Source organism: Phascolarctos cinereus, unplaced genomic scaffold (assembly GCF_003287225.1).
Source record: "Phascolarctos cinereus isolate Bilbo 61053 unplaced genomic scaffold, phaCin_HiC Scaffold_5;HRSCAF=322, whole genome shotgun sequence".
NCBI classification, from domain to species: Eukaryota; Metazoa; Chordata; class Mammalia; order Diprotodontia; family Phascolarctidae; genus Phascolarctos; species Phascolarctos cinereus.
In genome coordinates this window covers 459,857,331-459,875,971 of record NW_027555958.1, presented here as the reverse complement: position 1 = coordinate 459,875,971, position 18,641 = coordinate 459,857,331, and the positions used below count along the sequence as shown (strand labels likewise).

At 45.9% G+C, this 18,641-nt stretch overlaps 1 long non-coding RNA gene across 1 annotated transcript in view; it reads right to left on the bottom strand.

The window, feature by feature from the left end:
- The window catches only part of LOC110212958 (uncharacterized), a 94,967-nt gene that overhangs the window by 38,164 nt on the left and 38,162 nt on the right, over nucleotides 1-18,641 (bottom strand). Inside the window, exon 2 of the long non-coding RNA XR_002325815.2 lies at nucleotides 5,320-5,446. This is a non-coding gene — a long non-coding RNA (uncharacterized LOC110212958). The remainder of the gene's footprint in view (nucleotides 1-5,319; nucleotides 5,447-18,641) is intronic.

The following is an 18,641-nucleotide window of genomic DNA, read 5'->3' as shown; positions in this document are numbered from 1 at the left end:
ATGGGTGACCAGCTACTAGCTATAGGTGTAGATTCATAGATTTGTGGAATCTTAACTGGAATAGACCTTATTATTATCGAGTCCAACCCCTTTCGATTGCAGACCAGAGACAAAGTGAGTACAGAGATGAACTTGAAGCCTGAAAGACCCAGGTTCAAGTCCCACCTCGGACATACACTGGCTTGTGAACCTCAGGGCTCTGTGCAATTCCCAAGGACTAGAAATAGCAGTGAATGCTGCCCTGCATGGATAGAAAGTGCTTCCTCATTGGCAGTTCCCTGAATCAATAAAATCACAGGTCTAGACCTACCCCCACCCCCCCAAGAAAGAAACTAATCTAGATTTAAAAGTCTGTAGTGTGTTTAAGATTCTTATGGGGATCAGATGTGCTAGTGAAGAGTAAGCAATCTGCAAACCTTTAAGGATTATTAAATGGGAAATGTTATTATGAGGAAACAGAAACCCAAAGACACAAAGTGACTTGTCTAAGATCACTCAGCTAGTAAGTGACAGAGTCAGGATCATAGACAATAACAGTTTGGAGGGGTAATGGGTCCTAGCGATCACTGATTTCATTCCTTTTATTTTGAGGTATAGAGGAAAAGTGACATCCCCAAGGTCACACAGTAGTCAGAGTAGCAGTAAATGGAGGCTTTGGGGCAAGGCAATCCCTAAAGTAGTGCTGGCAGGACCAGAATAAATAACCAACCAGCAGTCAAATAACAGGCATTTATTAAGAACTTGTTGTATACTAGACTCGACACTGGCATGATTAGAAGGTCTTAACATTCTCTCCTTCTCTCTCTCTCTTCCTCTCCCTCTCCCCATTCCCCTTCCTCTCCCCTATCCCCCTCGCCCCCCCCATACATACTCCCTATAGCTATCCCTTGGTCCCTCACATTCCCTGGCTGGTAGCCTTTAGCCTGTCTTACCCTAAGAGTAGCCCTCAACTCCTCACAACCCCTATGGACACAGCTGGACCTCTCAACCCCATAAAAGATAGCCTTGGTCCCCCCACAACACCCCATAGGATAGCCCTGATTCCCATGCTCCCTAGAGATATCCTTAGACCCCTAAATTCCCCTGGGGGCATCCCTGAACCCCTCATGTCCCTCAGGTTCTACTCTGCTGTGCCACAACCTAAGAACTGGACCCTTCACCTGCCGGAGGAAGCAGGGCCACACTCAGGTTAATGTAATAGCAGTTCAGTAGGTCGTTGTTATTGTTGGTTGTGGGGGAACTCCGTCCCCCAGTTCACCGTATATTTTGTTTCTGATACCACAGAGGCCCGTACCCCGGGCTGGGTCAGCCCGTTCATAAGACCATTTTCCCCAATAAGCAAATAATCTGGGAATGGTGGGGAGCTGGCCCCCGCGGGGCTCTGCCCTGCCCCGCCCACACCTCCATCCTGCTGTGGGGGAGAGAGGATGGGATTTTCGGGGCCGGCCTCTTTCCCAGCGTGGGTGGGTGACTGAGTGGGCGGCACACACCAGGGAGTTGCCTGCTATCTGTTGGGACAGCTTCCAGAGCACTCCTTTCTGCCCGTGTTTGTCCTGCTCCAGGCTGCAGCAGACTCTGAAACCAGTTCGACTCCAGCCTGGAGGAACAATGGAGCAGGAAGTGGATACAGCGCTTGCCATATATGGGGCGAAAGAGACGGGGCGGTTGGCCGGTCCCCGCCCTCCTCACTGGCTGACCCTGCCGAGCCGGCCCTCTGCCCGCCTCCCACCCAGGACTCTGCCCCAGGGCCAGGTAGCCAGCTAGGGCTCAGCAGCAAGGGAGGGTCCCTGCGTCTGGGGCTTATCAGCAAAGTGTCTGGAAATCAGAGGCAAAGTCCCCAGCCACAGTGTGCCTTGACTGGTGACAGAATCAGAGGCTGTTAGAGCAGGAAGAGACCTTGGAGCTTAGACTGCTGAGATTAAAAGGGACCCGAGTGTCAGAGCTGGAAGCGAGTTTAGAGCAGTGAATATTAGAACGGGAGAGAACCTTAGAGCAGATTGTCAGAGCTCAGAACACAGAACGGTGGGGCTGAAAAGGAACTCATGGCTGGAAGGGAGCCTGGACCATAGAATATCAGAGCTGGGCATTGACCTCAGAATGTAGTACGTCCTCAAAAAGGGGGGGAGGGGACCTATTTGTACAAAAATGTTTATGGCAGCTCTTTTTGTGGTGGCCAAGAATTGGAAACTGAGGGGATGCCCATCAATCGGGGAATCGCTGAACAAGTTGTGGTACCTCATTGTGATGGAATGATATTGTGCTATAAGAAATGACGAGCAGAATGCTTTCAAAAAAAAGAAAAAGAAACCTGGAAAGAATTACATGAACTGATGCAAAGTAAAGTGAGCAGAACCAAGATAACATTGTACACAGTAACAAAATATTGCTCAGTGAAGAACTGTGAATGATGTAGCTATTCTCAGCAATACAATGATCCAAGACAATCCCAAAAAATGAATAATGAAGCATACTTTCTACCTCCAGAGAAAGAACTGATATTGTTTGAATACAGACTGAAGCATACTATTTTTCTCTTTCTTTCTTTCTTTTCAAGTCTTCTTGTACAAAGTGACTACTATGGAAATGTTTTACATGATTGCACATGTAAAACCTATATTGGTTTGCTTACCACGTCAAGGAGGAGGGAGGGAAGGGATAGAATTTGTAACTCAAAACTTAAAAAAAAGTTTTAAAATGTTTTACCATGTAATTGGGGGGGAGGGGTTTAAAGTCCTACCCAGAAATAGTGATTTGGTTTCTAAATGGAAAATCAATTTATTTTTATGTATCTTAAAATGCAAATAAACATTTCCAAGTAATACTTCAAATTTAAAGAAAAAAAATATAGTATGTCTGAGACAGAAAGGATTTTGGAAAAGAGAATGTTACAACTGGAAGGGATATTAGAACATAGAATGCCTGTTTATATATACATATATGTATAGATTGCTTTTTGGTGAGGCAATCAGGGTTAAGTGACTTGCCCAGGGTCACACAGCTAGTAAGTGTCACTGGGGGGACACAGACTGTTATAGCAGGTAGGGATCTTAGACACTGGGAGGCTGTTAGTGTGTGCACTTAGCAAACACTTAGGGAGTATTTGTAGCACTGATTTCAGTCTGAGCCTCCTAAAGCCCTGTAAGACATGATGGGTTTGGTTACTGCCATTTTATCTTGACTTGTCTGTTTGTCTGGACCTGTGATTTCATGGGTGTCAGGAGCTCCCTCCTCGGTACAAGTTGGCACCTGCTCTGTGTAACTAACTCACCCTTTTTGAGAGTTACCTAGGCTATTGAAAGGCTAGGGGACTTAGGGAAAACTGAACCCAACAAGGTTTCCTCAGGTTTACCCAGGCAGCTAATAGCCCAAGTAGGGCTGTATTCCAGGTCCCAGGATCATCATATCCCCCAATCTCAAGATTAGGAGAGACTTCAGGGGCCAATGATCTACCATATGCAACACTCTTTCTAAATAATAATAATTCAAGTGTAGATGGTGTTGAGGCTTTGCAAAGCAATTTTCACATTTTATCTGACTGCTTCATCTCACTGGGCATTCAGGTAATGTACAGCTCTTATTGATGGAAAGGCCTGGGTTGTTGGGAGGAGACGGTTATAAAAGGTTATTTTTAACTGAGGATGACTAGAGCGGAAATTGGAGAGACCAGGAAAGAAGAGGGGGAGGACAGACTGGGGAAAGGGAAGACAACAAGAAAGAAATCCAGTCCTCCATCTACTAACATGGCAGCTTGCCTTGACTGGGTTGCTCCTTCTACCAAAGTCAGTGGGGTATACGATACGAGTACCGAATTTGGTATCATGAAGGAAATGACCTCAAATCTCAGCTACCGTCTTTGTTAAACTGTGTGACCTTAGTGCAATCACTTCTCTTCTCCGGGGCTCAGTTTTTCCATCTATAAGATAGGGATAAGTCATATTTGCTTTTCATGCAGACCTGCTATAAGAATAGACTAAGATATGTGCACAGGGAGTGCTAAACACAAATTCTAATTATAGCTCTTAGAGGAAGCCTGGTATAGTGGAAATGGATTTCAAGTCAAGGATATGAGTTCAGATCTCAGCTCTCCCACTTCAATGGGGCAAATCATTTAACTTTTCTGGGCTTTGGAGTCCTCATCAGCTTAAAAAAAATAATAATATTACTTGGACTAGATTTACTTACTAGAGTATCTTCTAAGGTTCTTCCCATCTTTAAGTCTGTGAGTCATTCAACAAGCATTTATTGTTTACTGTGACCCAGGCACCAAAAGTGATTTGATAAACTAGGTATGATGGACTGGTAACAGGTCAGTCCAATGGCCTTTCCAGGAGGGGGAGAGAGAGAGAGAGAGAGAGAGAGAGAGAGAGAGAGAGAGAGAGAGAGAGAGAGGAGAGAGAGAGAGAGAGAGAGAGAGAGAGAGGAGAAAGAGAGAGAGAAGAGAAAGAGAGAGGAGAGGGGGGAGAGAGAAGAAGGGGGAGAGAGAGAGAGAGAGAGAGAGAGAGAGAGAGAGAGAGAGAGAGAGAGAGGAGAAGAGAGAGGAGAGGGGAGGGGGAGAGAGAGAGGAGAAGAGAGAGAAAGAGAAAGAGAGAGGAGAGGGGGAGAGAAAGAAGGGGGAGAGAGAGAGAGAGAGAGAGAGAGAGAGAAGAGAGAGAGGAGAGAGAGAGAGAGAGAGGAGAGAGAGAGGAGGGGGGGGAGAGAGAGGAGAAAGAGAGAGGAGAGGGGGAGAGAGAAAGAAGGGGGGGAGAGAGAGAGAGAGAGAGAGAGAGAGAGAGAGAGAGAGAGAGGGAGACAGAGACAGAGACAGAGAGAGAGAGACAGAGACAGAGACAGAGAGGGAGAGAGAGAGACAGAGAGAGAGAGAGAGAGAGAGAGAGAGAGAGAGAGAGAGAGAGAGGAGAGAGAGAGAGGAGAGGGGGGAGAGAGAGAGGAGAAAGAGAGAGGAGAGGGGGAGAGAGAAAGAAGGGGGAGAGAGAGAGAGAGAGGAGAGAGAGAGAGAGAGAGAGAGAGAGAGAGAGGGAGACGAGACAGAGACAGAGAGAGAGAGACAGAGACAGAGACAGAGAGAGAGAGAGAGAGAGAGACAGAGAGAGAGAGAGAGAGAGAGAGAGAGAGAGAGAGACAGAGAGAGAGAGAGAGAGAGAGAGAGAGAGAGAGAGAGAGGAGAGAGAGAGAAAGAGATCTCTGGCAGATGACAGGGCTTCAGGCAAAGAAATAAAACTCTACTGGCCAAAAATCCCAAGCACCCAAAGAGCCAAGCTAGGACCTGCAGGTTAGGGATAGGGGTCCCAGATGTTAGAGTCTTCACATGCAACCACTCACCTTGTAAATGATGGAATCTATAGAGAAAAGAGTCTGGAACTTGGAGTCAGAAGGCCTGGGTTCAAATACCAGTTCTCCTAGCTAATAGCTGTGTGATACTAGGGAAACTATGGCATCTCTTTGTCACCTATTAAAAAAAAAAGGAGGACATCTTACAATTAATCTAAGGTCCCATGATCTCTAAAGGTCCTTCTATCCCTAGACCCCACCTTTGCCTCTTTAAGCCTCAATTTCTTAAGAATCCCACCTCAAGCGTTTACTGAGCTGTGTGACATTCATTAGGTGGGTGACTTAGCCATGTTGGCCTGGGTTTCTTCATCTGTAAAATGGATAGGTAGCCTTTATGGCCTCTGATATCTCTTCCAAGTCTAAGTGATGAACTGGAGATATCTATTCCTGCCCCACAGAGCTGCTGTGAGGCCCGGGTGAGATAGTGGATGTTACAGTACTTTGTGACCCCATAGAACTCGAGGGACATAAAGATGGCACAGGAGAGGACCTAAGAGGCCCTAAGCTGAACCTCTAATTTTACAGAAGCGGGAACTGAGGCCCAGAGAGGTTGTGACTTGTCCAAGGTCAAACGATTCAGGCAGAATTTTTACCCAGGGTCCCTCGTTCCCAAGGCAGAACTCATTCCAGTACTGTGCTTCCTCTCCCAATGCTATCATCATTAGGAGGGGGGCCTTCCAGAGCACCAGGGAGGGGGAGGGTGAGGGGAGCCGGCAGAACCCACTGGCTGCATCCCGATGTGTCAACAGGACTTGGCAACACCTCCCCTTTCCTTAGTGGGCGGAAGAATTTTGGCCCCCTGGACTTCCTCTGGGAACTGGAGATCCCGGCGTTTTGCAGCCGGTGTGAAGCCATACTTTCTTAAAGAAACACTCCTTATCTGCCCAAGTGCCCGGCTCCTGAAAGGCCAAACTCTGCCCTTGGCGGCTGAGTGCGTGTGACTCCAGAGCTATGACAGACTCTGCCAGGGCATCGCTTACTGCGGAGTGAAAGATGAATTATAGCGTCTCCAAGCCAGAAGGGGCCTTGGCACACTTGGGAGTCCAACCCCCTTATTTAACCAAGGAGGGAACGGAGCTCAGAGAGGGCACAGGACTTCTCCAGGGGCACACCAGGAAATCACGCTGGACAAAGGCCTAGAACCCACGGCTCCCGGATCCTCAGCCCACTGCTTTTCCATTGCAACGTGCTGATGGCTAATTGATTGATGCCCTTTGGAACATTGGGGAATGCCCCCCAATCCCATTGCCTGAGGAATTCACAACTGGAAGGAACTTCAGAGGTCGCCCAGCCCAGCCTAGTCCTGAACCCAAAGCCCCTCCCCCGTATCTCCAATCCATCATCCAGTCTCTGCTTGGAAGCCTCCAGCGGGGGGGCGGGGCCATCGGGGGGGCGGGGAGACAGCAATAAACAATCCCCACAATGGACTTAAAATGAAAGCCCCTGCTTTATAAATCATGTTGTTTTTAAAGCATCGTCCTTGTGTCTTACGTAGGGGCGCTAATAGCAGGCTAGCGTAAACCCAAATTACTGTTTCCATGAAGATAATAACAGTGATCAGATGCGTTTTAAAGCAAATTGGCCAATTAATAAAGATGAAATCGTCTAGCAATAATTGTGTTTCCTAGTGTTTAAATAAAATCAAATCTAAAATACTCATTTTGTGACCTACTCAAGCTAGAGGTGTGTGTTACACTCTTGTTCTTGTCGTCGGGGGAGAGACCTAGGTCCGAGTCAGGAGGGCAACAGCACATTGGTTTGAGTATCGGCTCTGCCTCACGTTTCCTGTGAGACCCACTCCAAATCACTTAAGCCTTCCCCATCTGCCTTGTCTTCTGAAGAGCGAAGATTGGACCAGGTAAGTGATATCCAAGGTCCCTTACAGAGCGGTGTGCATCCTATCTTTGTCAGTTTGTTTGTTTTTAATGAACATCTGGGAAAGCCTTTAGCCTCACTCAGCCTCAGGCTCTCCATCTGTAAAATGGGCACACCCACCCGGTTCTTTCACTACCTCTCCCACAAAGCTATTGAAAGGAAAATGGTTTAAGATTTGAAACCCTAGAGAAATGTGTTTTATTCTTATCCTTCGAAACTTTTAGAGAAAAAGGATTCATTGGCTCAAAGCTGGGCTCTGGAATCTAGATTTCTTATTATAGGTGAATCACGTGGCAACCATTTTTCCATTCTTGCAGATGGAAGAGCAGAGAGGAGAGCCCTGTCCTCTCCACCCTGAAACTGCTACTAAGACTGAAGAGAAATATGGGAGGAAAAAACAATATTTTTTTTAAAGAATAAAATAAAATCTTGATAAAGTGGAAGAAGCTAGCCAAGTAACTTACAGGAAAAGAGTTGTTGTTCCTAACAGTCTGGTGGATTCAGTCCAGTTAGAAGACCTGAGTTCAAATCCCACATCTGCTCCCTATGACCTATGTCCCCACAGACAAGTCACTTCAGCTTTCTAGTAGGCTTCAGTTTCTTCATCTGTTAAAATGAAGGAATTAGCCTAAACCAAGGGTTCCTACGTTTTCTTGGGTCATGGACCCCTTTGGCAGTCTGTTGAAGTCTACAGAGGCCCTTCTCAGAATTGTTACTTGCCTTCACCCATTGAAGAAAATGCCCAATTTTAGTTAAAAGGTTAGTGAAAATAAAGATGTGACTTTTTCCCTTTCAAATTCCTGAACTCCCCTGAAATCAATCCATAGATCCTGAGGTTAGGAACCTTGGACTAGATGATATAGGTTCTAGCATCCAATAATCTCTGTCCTCCCAGGCTACATCTAACATTCGCTATCCCAAGGCTATTTTCAGCCTTAGCATCACATACCATATATCTTAACGTCCTATGCCATTCACTCCAGTATTTACTATTCTAAGTACCCTTCCAGTGCTAACAGCCTTTCTTTCACATTCCATCATTCCAATAATCTAAGGCTCTTCCAATCCTAACTTTCTGTAGCCTAATATTCTATATAATAAACTCTCTTCCAGCCCTAAATCATGTGATCCTTGGCCTGGTGGGAAAGGGAAAAAAATGGTAAATGCCCTAGAAAGTTCCAGCCATCATCATATGCCTTTTGAATTCTATTTACAGACCCAGTTGGTCAGCCAAAGGAAGAAGGTGGGGGAGGGGGTGCAGCCCTTCATAAACACAGAAGATAAGGTTTATACCAGGTGTCCACTAACTGGCCCAGCCAACTGAAATGTCAAGGTTTTTCCTCCACTCCCCTTCTCCTTCCTCTGCCTGTGACCTGGCTCATGTTTACTTAAAAGATATCCCTGGGATGCAAGGGGAGCGCCAGTGGCCCAGACATGAATACATGGTTATTCCAAGCTGGCAGCCGGCCAGTCCGATAAGGGGAGGCAGCCTGCTCAGGGGTTTGAAGGCTTGGCATGAGCAGGAGAGTAGGGTAGGGCAAAGAACCGCCAGGCTTGGCCGTTGATACACTTAGCTTGGCCAGAAGCTGTTAAAAAAAAAAAAAAGATTTGTTGCTGTCTAAATTTGACCCAACCTATAAAATCTCACCAGGAGGTTAAGGAACAGAGAGGAGTGGGGTGGAATAGGTAGACGGATTTGAGCCAGCTTCCCAGCTCCCTCCTCTCTGAATAGATCACAAGGAGATATTATGATTCTGATGAAGATTAGTTAGTCAAGACCGGCCATAGAACCAGCAAACGTTGGCACTCAAGAGAGGCCCCAGAAATCTTAGAGTTACAGTCAATTCACTAACAAACATTTTTAAAGTGCCTACTATGTACCAGACATTGTACCAAGCACTGGCAAGACAAAAAAAGGTAATCGCTGAGCTCAAGGGGCTCCCACTCTGAGGGGGGGAGACAGAATGCAAACAGCTAATGGACAAACAAGATAAAGACTGGCTAGATAGGAGACAATCCACAGAGGGCCTGGGAAAGGCTTCTCCTAGAAAGTGGGATTCGAGCTGGGACTCCAAGGAAGCCAGGGGAGCTGGGAGGCAGAGATAGGAGGGAGAGTGCTCCAGACCTGGGCTATAGTCTCAGGTGCAGAAGAGGTCTTAAAGACAATCCAATCCAATAGTTCTTTACCCAAGATCCATAGATATGTTACTGGGTTTGTTTGGTTCTGTTTAGGGGGAGTGGTCTCTGAACTTGGTAACTAGGTGGTACAGTCCACTGAGTGTTGGACCTGGAGTCAGGAAGACCTGAATTCAAACCCAGCCTCAGACACTTACTGGCTGTGTGACCCTGGGCAAGTCCCTTAACCTCTGTCTGATTCAGTTTCTTCATTTGTAAAATAAGAATCATTATAGTACCTATCTCTCAGGGTTGGTGGCATAGCAGATAGAATGCCAAACCTGGAGTCAGGGAGCTTCATCTCGCTGAGTTAAAATCTGGCCTCAGACACTTACTAGCTGTGTGACCATGAGCAAGTCACTTAACCCTGTTTGCCTCAGTTTCCTCATCTATAAAATGAGCTGGAGAAGGAAATCGCGAACCACTACAGTATCTCTGCCAAGAAAACTCCAAATGGGGTCACAAAGAGTCAAACGTGACTGAAACGACTAAAACAACAAAAAACACCATCTCTCAGGGTTGTTGTAAGGATAAAATAATATTCATAAAACACTTGGCAAACCTAAAAGCTCCATGTAAATGTTAGCTATTGGGAGGGGGGGTTACTCTTTATTTCAACATAACTAGTTTACTTTATAAGCCCATGTAGTTGAGTTTATTCGTTTAAAAACATAATTATGAAAAGGGTGGGTAACCTTCACCAGAAGGCCAAAGGGGCACAAGACAAGACAAACAAAGAAGTTAAGAATTCTTGATCTAGTCTAACCTCCCATCCTACAGATGGGAAACTAAGGACCAGAGAAAGAAAATCATTTGGTGCAGATGGCAGGGGTAGGCAGTGTCAGAGCCAATACTTGAATCCAAGTCTTCTGGCCCCCGGTTAAGTGCCCTTTCCAGGGGAGGAAAGAGAGAAACCAAACCAACATGGCTGTCATGAAAGATGGCGGAAGCAAGATGCTAACTCACCTTGGGTGCCACTTTGGGTAAGTCAGTTTGCCTGGCAGGGTGGAATTCTTTCCCTAAGTTTGCTTTTTCAAATGAAAAGGTTGGACTTGACCCACTCTAAGCCTTTGTGTAGCTCTGAAAGCCCATCTTTTCTTCCCTTAGGTCATGAGCCCTCTGGTCCTCATTTTCTCAGCTGTAAAGCAGGGTAGCTAGAGGGAATGGCTTCTAAGGGCCTCTCCAACTCAAAGTTGGACTCGTGGGCATCATGGATCCCCCAAGATTTTGTTGTTGTTGATCCATTTCAGTCCCGTCTGACTCTTCATGACCCCAACCCTGCAGCTAGTGCTACTCCTGATCTTCCAGCTCATAGAGACAAGCACATACAATAAGAAACTCCAGGAATGACTCTGCTCCAACTTCAGCCCTCTGTTTATACTCTGAGAGACTCCCCTCCCACCCACACCTGTCTAGCCATCTCATTTTCCTGAGCCTCAGTTTTCTCGTGTGTAAAATGGGTATTAGTAATACAAGGTTATTGTAGGGAAAAAAGGATATTAATAATATATGGTTGTGGTTAGGAATCAAATTAGATGATGGCTGTAAACTACTACATAATTATCAGCTATAAGAAAGTGTGTTGTTAAACCCACTTCCGCTAAGGTATTATTAACTGATAACCGTTTACGGAGCTCTCTTTCATGGAAGCATTTGTTTGCCTTTTAAAAGATGACAAAATGCAGATTCTAATGCTCCAACCAAAGGCATAGAGCTCTGCTGGAGCCAGGGTGTGACTGAATTTCCTCCCAGAGGGTGTCCACCTTAAAAACATCACTGCCTTCTTCCTTACATCCAGTGGCAAGATGTCCTGATGCTGAAGCAGGGTGGGTAGAGTGGAAAGCAATTGGACTTATAGTCTGGAGAGATTTGAATCCCATTTCAGACACTGATTAGCTCAGGGACCCTGGACAAGTGAGCCTGGGCTCACTTACCACCCCCCCCACCCCCAGCTTCAATGTCTCCTCCATGAAATGGATTGAATAATAACTGTACCATCTACCCCAGAAGGTGGTGACCAGTTCAGTTGAGATAATGCTTCCAAAGTGCTTTGCAAGCAGTAAAAACTCCTATAAAGGTCAGTTATTCTCTGATGCTGGGTTCTTTACTTTGTACGTTGGACTCTTTGACAGGCTGGGGAAGCCGAGGGACCCCAGCTCAGAATCATGTTTGTAAAAGCATAAAATAAAATGCATAGAACCACAAAGGAAAGTAATTCTGTTGAAATATAGTTATGCGAATATTTTTAAAACTATTTATTAGCCCTCAGGCTTATTACTCCTGATAATGCAGGCTAATCTCCCCAAACCCTCTTTATGCCCATTCATGCAAGGTTAACAAGGAATAAAGTCACATACTCAGAGTTGGAAAGGCCTTCCATGATTATCTAGTCCAACCCAGAGGCAAAAGGCATCCTTTCTACAGCACACCTGGCAAGATCCCCATCCTGCTCCAGGACATCTCATCCTTGTCAAATGAGGAGAGTAAACTAGGCAATTTCTGTGGTGCCGCGAAGCCCTGGCTTCCTACAGTCGAAGGTCCCTTCCAGCTCTGACATTTTCTGTATTCAAGTTTTTCATATTAATACATGTTCTAAGGTCCCTCCCAGACAGCATTCTATATTGAGGGCACCAACCAAGTCATACATTCTATGTTCTTAGGACCTTAGTCTATGTGCTAAGGTGCCTCCTAGTTCTGGCTCTCTAGGTTCTAAGCTCGCTCCCAGCTCTGACATTTTGTCCTCAGTTCCCTCCAGCTCTTTCTTTGGGGGGCTGACTGTGGTGCCCATGCAATGACCTCTGGGCTCTTTCTAGCCTAGCAGATGTACTAACTCCCAAAGTCCAGGCCAGCCCCCCTGCCGGACTGACCATGGGACAACACTCTCCCCGCACAGGAAATGGCCCTCCGAAATAACTCTCTTTCCATCCTTCTTGCATTTCCAGAAGGCGAGAGAGGCCATTGTTTGGCTGGAGCCTGGGATGGAACAGTTAACCCCTGGCAGGAGACAGGGGCATAGGATTGCCCTGTCTGAGGTCTGGTGTATTTTTAGACTTGAATTGTTTATTATTCATCTTCTCTCTAAAGTCCTCTCTTTCCCAACAGACCCAGCTCTCCCTGTGGGCCCGCCCTCGGCATCCTGTCCTCCCTCCTGGGGAGTGTTCCTTTCACACTGGGCCCCTCACACTATGCACACTGCAATTAGGTTGCTTACTGTGCAGTTGGGTAAAAAGCAGCCAGCTGCAGCGGGGGCCGCTCACTGCAGAGGGAGGCTGAGAGCCTGCAGGGGAGAAACCCCCAATTTTGCAAACCTGACAGCAGCTAGACAACTGTGAAATAATATTATCGATAATAACAACAGCAACATAATGAGGCTTTCGGTGAGCCTACAGAAGATGCGCTGACATCTTAACTCTGATTCAACTACAAAAAGCAAATGCATTTGCCTGAGCAAGAGTCTGCAGAACATTAAATGTAAGAGAATATTTTTTATCCTTTTATGGCAGCCTGTCCTAGATCATTCCTCCTCCAAGTCAAGTCAACTAAAATCTGCTACATGCCGAATGTGTGCCAGGCATTGTGCTAAGCTCTCGGGTTACAAAGAAAGGCAAAAAGCAATCCCTATTCTCAGAGAGCTATGAGTGAGACAAAATACAAATAATAATGTGTAAACGAGAGATAGATAGATAGATAGATAGATAGATAGATAGATAGATACATACATACATACATACATACATACATACATACATACATACATAGATACATAGATAGATATATAGATAGATAGCTATAGATTTGTGTGTGTGTACATATATATGTGTATATATATATATATGAACACACACACATGTAATTGGAGATAATTAGCAGAGGGAAGGCACTCGCATTAAGGGAGATTAGGAAAGTGCTCTCTTGTAGAAGGTGGAACTTTAGCTGAGAATTGACGGAAGCCAGGAGGGACAGATGAGGAGCAATAGAGATCCAGACATGGGGGACAGCCAATGAAAACACTTAGAATCAGGAGATGAAGAGTCTTGTTGAAGGAACAGCCAGGAGGTCAGTTATTGGATCCCAGAGTACAGGGAGGGGAGTGGGTGTAAGAAGACTGGAAAGAAGGGAGGGGCCAGGCTTTGAAGGACACATAAAGGATTTTATATTTTATTCTGGAAGTAATAGGAAACTGAGGCAGACAGAATGACTTGCCCAGAGTCACACAGCCAAAATGGCAGAGATGGGACTTGGACTCAGGTCTTCCAGACCCAGAGGCCATCTCTCTGTCTTCTCTATCATGTTGCTCCTCAGATTCATATGACAGGGTTAAACACCAGTTCATTGCAAGAAATAAAACATCCAAAATGCAGAAAGCACCTTCTATGATGCCCCTGTGGCATTCATGCACCCATAGATGTCCCTTCAACACCTGAAATTTTTGCCCATGCTGAAAGTTGAGCATGATGCAGGTTTGAAGTGTCAGTAAGGGAGGATGTGGACACTGTAGGAACCATGGTGGTGGGGAGTCTCTTTTATTTGCATACTAGACTCTAAATGTCTTATGGGAATAGACTAAGGAGTATTTCTAGATTGGGGGTTGGGGATTGGGGTGGGGTGTAGGCAGGCACCATTGAATCAGGGAAAGAACACCTGGACTTGTTCTTGGGGAAATTGGAAGGACAAACAGGATTGGCTGGAATAAGAAACAAGTTACCCTAACTTAGCAGGGAGGGAGTCACCATGACATTCCTCAAGTGACATCTCAAGTGGTTCATGAGGACCCAAGAGGCAGGAGATGTGTTTTTCTTCATGAAAATAGGGGAGAATCTGTTTTTCTATTCTGTTTTGTCCCATGTAGGACCAACACACCCACTGAGAATAATTCCTGTAGGATTATGGAATTCAAAAGATCCCAGGACTGAGAAGGGACCTCAGTGGTCATCCATCCCAAACTGAACCCAAAAAAAGAAATTACTGAAAAAGAAATTGATGAAATCCTTTCTTTGCAATCTCCCTAGGAGAGAAGCCATGCAAATACCATGCCCCTATTTGACAGATGAAGAAATTAGAGGAAGCAACTTAGTATCATGGAAGCAGAGCTGGAAAGGACTGGAGAGGCTTAGATCTAGAGTCCAAAGGGACACCAGGGGCCAGCTAGCCTAACCAACCAGCTCATTTTACAGATAAGGAAACCAGTGGATTGTAATGGGCTGGGTCAACCTCCAGAGGAGGAGGGGGCAATCCTCCAGCCCTCTAGTACCTCGGCCAAAAGGCAAACATTTTTCTGTGAAAGTTCAGTGGTATAGTGGATACAGCACTGGTCCTGGAATCAGGAAGACCAGAGTTTAAATACTGCCTCAGACACCAGCTAGATGACCCTGGGCAAGTCACTTAACCTTTATCTGCCTCAGTTTTCTTTTTCTTTTTTTTTTTTTTGCTGCCTCAGTTTTCTTTAACTGTAATTTGAAGATAATAATAGCACCTACTTCCAAGGGTGGTTGTGAGAACCATATGACATAATATTTGTAAAGTGCTTGGCCCAGTGCCTGACACTGAGTGCTAGATAAATGCTCCCTCCCCTCCAGGGAGAGGGGAAAGAAGCCTGAACAAGTAGATTTCAGTCCCAATTCCCTTTCTGCTACTTACTCACCTGGGTGACCTTGGTCACTGTCTGACTGCTCCAAGCTTCCATCTGCTCACCTGTTAAATGAGGGGTCGAAGCAGATAGTTTCTAAAGTTCCTTCCAGCTCTAACTTTCCCCTCAGCCTCATTTTCCTCATCTGTAAAAGGAGTGGATTAGAAGGACGAGTCCCACCAGCTCCATATCTATGATCCCAGACAGCAAGTGACCTGACTTCTGGAAGCCATGAAGGCATCAGTGAGGAAGCGGGCACACCAACAGAGGGAATGAGGTGGCAGGTTCTGACATCACGATAACCAGAGACCCTATCTCTGCACTACTTTACGATTTGCAAAACCCCTGATAATCATTATGACATTTGAGCTACACAACAACCCTGGGGAAAATAGCACAGAATTTCAGAGATTGAAAAGGACTGCAGAAACCACCTACTCCTGTCTCCTTGTGTCATATTTATAGAAACTGAAGTCCAGAGAAGGCAAGCAATTTAACCAAGGTCATATAGCTGGGAGGAGGAGGGGGGACAGGAGAAGGAGGAGGGAGGAGGAGGAGGAGAAGAAGGAAGAGAAGAAAGAAGAGGAGGAGGAAGAGGAGGAGGAAGAGGAGGAGGAAGAGGAGAAGGAAGAGGAGGAAGAAGAGGCTTGTGGTCCACAGCCAGTATGTGTGAGAGGTGCAGCTTGAATCCCTTCCTTCTTTATTCCAACACCATTCCTTGAGTAGTTCTACCATATTGCTTCTCCTATAAGGAGTGAAGTTTCTACAGACCATTTAAGGGAAAATATATATTGAAACAATTTCCAGCATTCTGCAGATAGCAAGGCAGCCCAGCGAGGTGAATAAAAACACTTGGGTTTGTGGTCAAAAGGCAGAATCACTGAGAGAACCTTACCTTGGGAGAACCACCTAAATTCCTCTATTATCAGTATGTGACTGTGGGTAACTCAGTAAACTCCCTGGGCCTCAGTTTCCTCATCTGGAAAACAAGGCAGTTGGACTGGATGGTCACTGTAGCCTTTTTCTGTCATGGGGCCCCTTTGGAAATCCTATGAAGCCCAAAGACCCCTTCCCCAAGGAAGGTATTCAAACAATCGAAGGAGATCTTAAATTTCAGTTAGAGGTGAGTGAAAAGAGATGTAACTTTTTCCTGTACAATTTCACAGAATCCCTGAAATCCATCCATGTATTTCATCCATGGACCCCACGTCCAAAAACCCTGCTCAAGATCTATGACTCTTTGAACCCAAATTCCAAAACTCCCAGCTCATTACCACAGACCTGACAAACGATCATCAAGCCTTTCCTTTTAGGGCTGTAGTGAAGGGCACCTCACTACCTCCTGATGCAGCCCATTCCACTGGAAGGCTTTCCTTTATATCAAGCCAAAATGTTCCTTTCCACAAGCTCCCCAGTGGAAGGACTTAATTAATGTATATTACTGATTGCTTCACAGATGAGTGCTGGGGACCTTTAATCTCCAGGCCCATGCCAGTGCCTCCATCTTTAATGCCCCTTGAACTCCCATACCAATGGGCAACGACTAACTTTTCCGACTAGGCCTGAATCTGGCTGACCCAGGCCTTCATGGCTGGCCCCTTACCATACAATAGATGAAAGGGAGAGTTAGGAAGAGGACCTTCAAATCTGAACTATGGTCCCCGACTCCCTGCAGAGTTCAGGTGACCCACCCTGCCCGTTGATTTAGATCAGAAGGTTTAGTTAGAAAAGCAAAGCAAATCATCAAAGGTTTATTGAGCACCTACTACAGTCAAACTATGGTGCTGGGCTCTGAGGGGTTCACGTCATCCAACCCCTTCATTGTACAAATCAGAAGAAAGACACACAGAGGAAGGGTAATGACTGGTCCAAGGTCACACAGCATATGAGCAAATGAAAGAAGCCTTTCTCAAGTGCTTGTATGTGTGCCACGCACCGTGCTAAAGTGCCAGGCACCCAAATAGAAGTCATCTCATCCCTGCTCACCGGGAGCTCACAGTTTAATGGAGAAGGCAACACCCATGGGAGGCTTCAGCTGCAAGTCAGATGGGAAGGTCCCACGGGCAAAGCGACCCCAGATGATGGCTCTGATGACTAGAAGCAGGACCAGAAGAAGCATTTTGTCAGCAGCTTGGTGACTCAGTGTAGGTGCTTACCTTGGACTTAGGAAGACCTCACTCCAAATCCTGCCCTGGGCACTTTCTTGGTGATGCTGGGTAAGGCCTTTCCCAGCCTCAGTTTCTTCATCTGCAAAAGGGGAGTAATAATAGCTCCTATCTTTCGGGTTTAAAGGATCAAATCAGGGAATGTATTTAAATGCTGGCTATGGTTATTATTAATTGTCCTAGCTGTCCAAAAGCAGAGTGCTGAGTCTGAGCCTGGTTGGTTATGGTAAAAACTCACTAGTGAAATTTGTATAAGGAACTTTGCAAACACAAAGCACTTTGTGAATGTGAGTGGATAAGATTCTCATGTAGGGATTGGTTGGACCAGATGGCTACACATTCAGTTTGGGGTTGTTTTGTTTTGGGCTTTTTTAGAATGTAAACCAAAGGATTATAGGATTTAGATATATCAATTGAGATAATTTATGGAAAGCGCTTTACAAACCTCAAAACTTTGTAGAAATGCTTTAATATAAATATTATTATTATTATTAGATCAGGAAAAGATCTTAGAGATCACCTAATCCAACTCTCTCACGTTACAAATGAGGCCCAGAGACATCACACAGGTACCAAGTACTAGGGTCAAGATTCGAATCCAGGTCCTCAAACTCCAGATGTGGTACTCTTCCCATGAGACGGTGACCTAAGGTGCTTTGCCTTTTTGAAGTCCAATAAAGCCTTCTCTGTGCCTTTATTGCTATCAGCCTTTTGTATATACAGGTCCTGGAATGTATCCTCCATGACCTAGACTCCTAGAATCCCCAAATCCCAGAATCTCCAAGTTTAAAGGACTGAAGAGACCATGTAGTCCAGCCCGTACTTAAAAAAGAAAAAGAAAACATTCCCCCAAAGCATAACATCCCCAACCTGGTCCAGCAACCCCCCACGTCCATCCTTCTGCTAGAGAGAGGGTAAGGGAGGTCACATGTCCTCCACCAGCCCCAGCAGGATGTTTACAGCTCCCCTCCCTTCAAGCTGCTCCTATGTTGTTGCTGCCGGCCCCTTCAGCCTCCCAGAGACGCGGCTCCTGAGCTGTTTGTCTGGTTATTCTTTCTAGAGGCATCTTCCTTCCCACGTGTGCATCCTCCTCCTCACCACAGCTGTGTTTGTGGCTCAAGGAGCAGCCCCGGACACTATTTCCCAGCTGCTGGGGGGAAAATAAAGGGGGGGAGGAAGGCCTATACAATGGGGAGGGGGTGGGGGCATCACTGGGGATTCCTCTTTCTTTTCCTTTCATAGTCTAGGGCAGTGGAAAGAGGACTAGAGAGACCAGTGGAATGGAAGCCCCTGGAGGGAAGGAAATTCTTCCCCCATGTTTTTCTTCATATCCTTTCTTTGTATGCCTTGCACATAGTAGGTGCTTAATCAAATGATTTTTAGTTTGGGCCTGAGCCAGGATTTTGGCTTACAAGTTGTTTGATCCTCAGCAATTCCCTTAACTCTTAAGAGCCTCATTTTCTCCAGCTGGA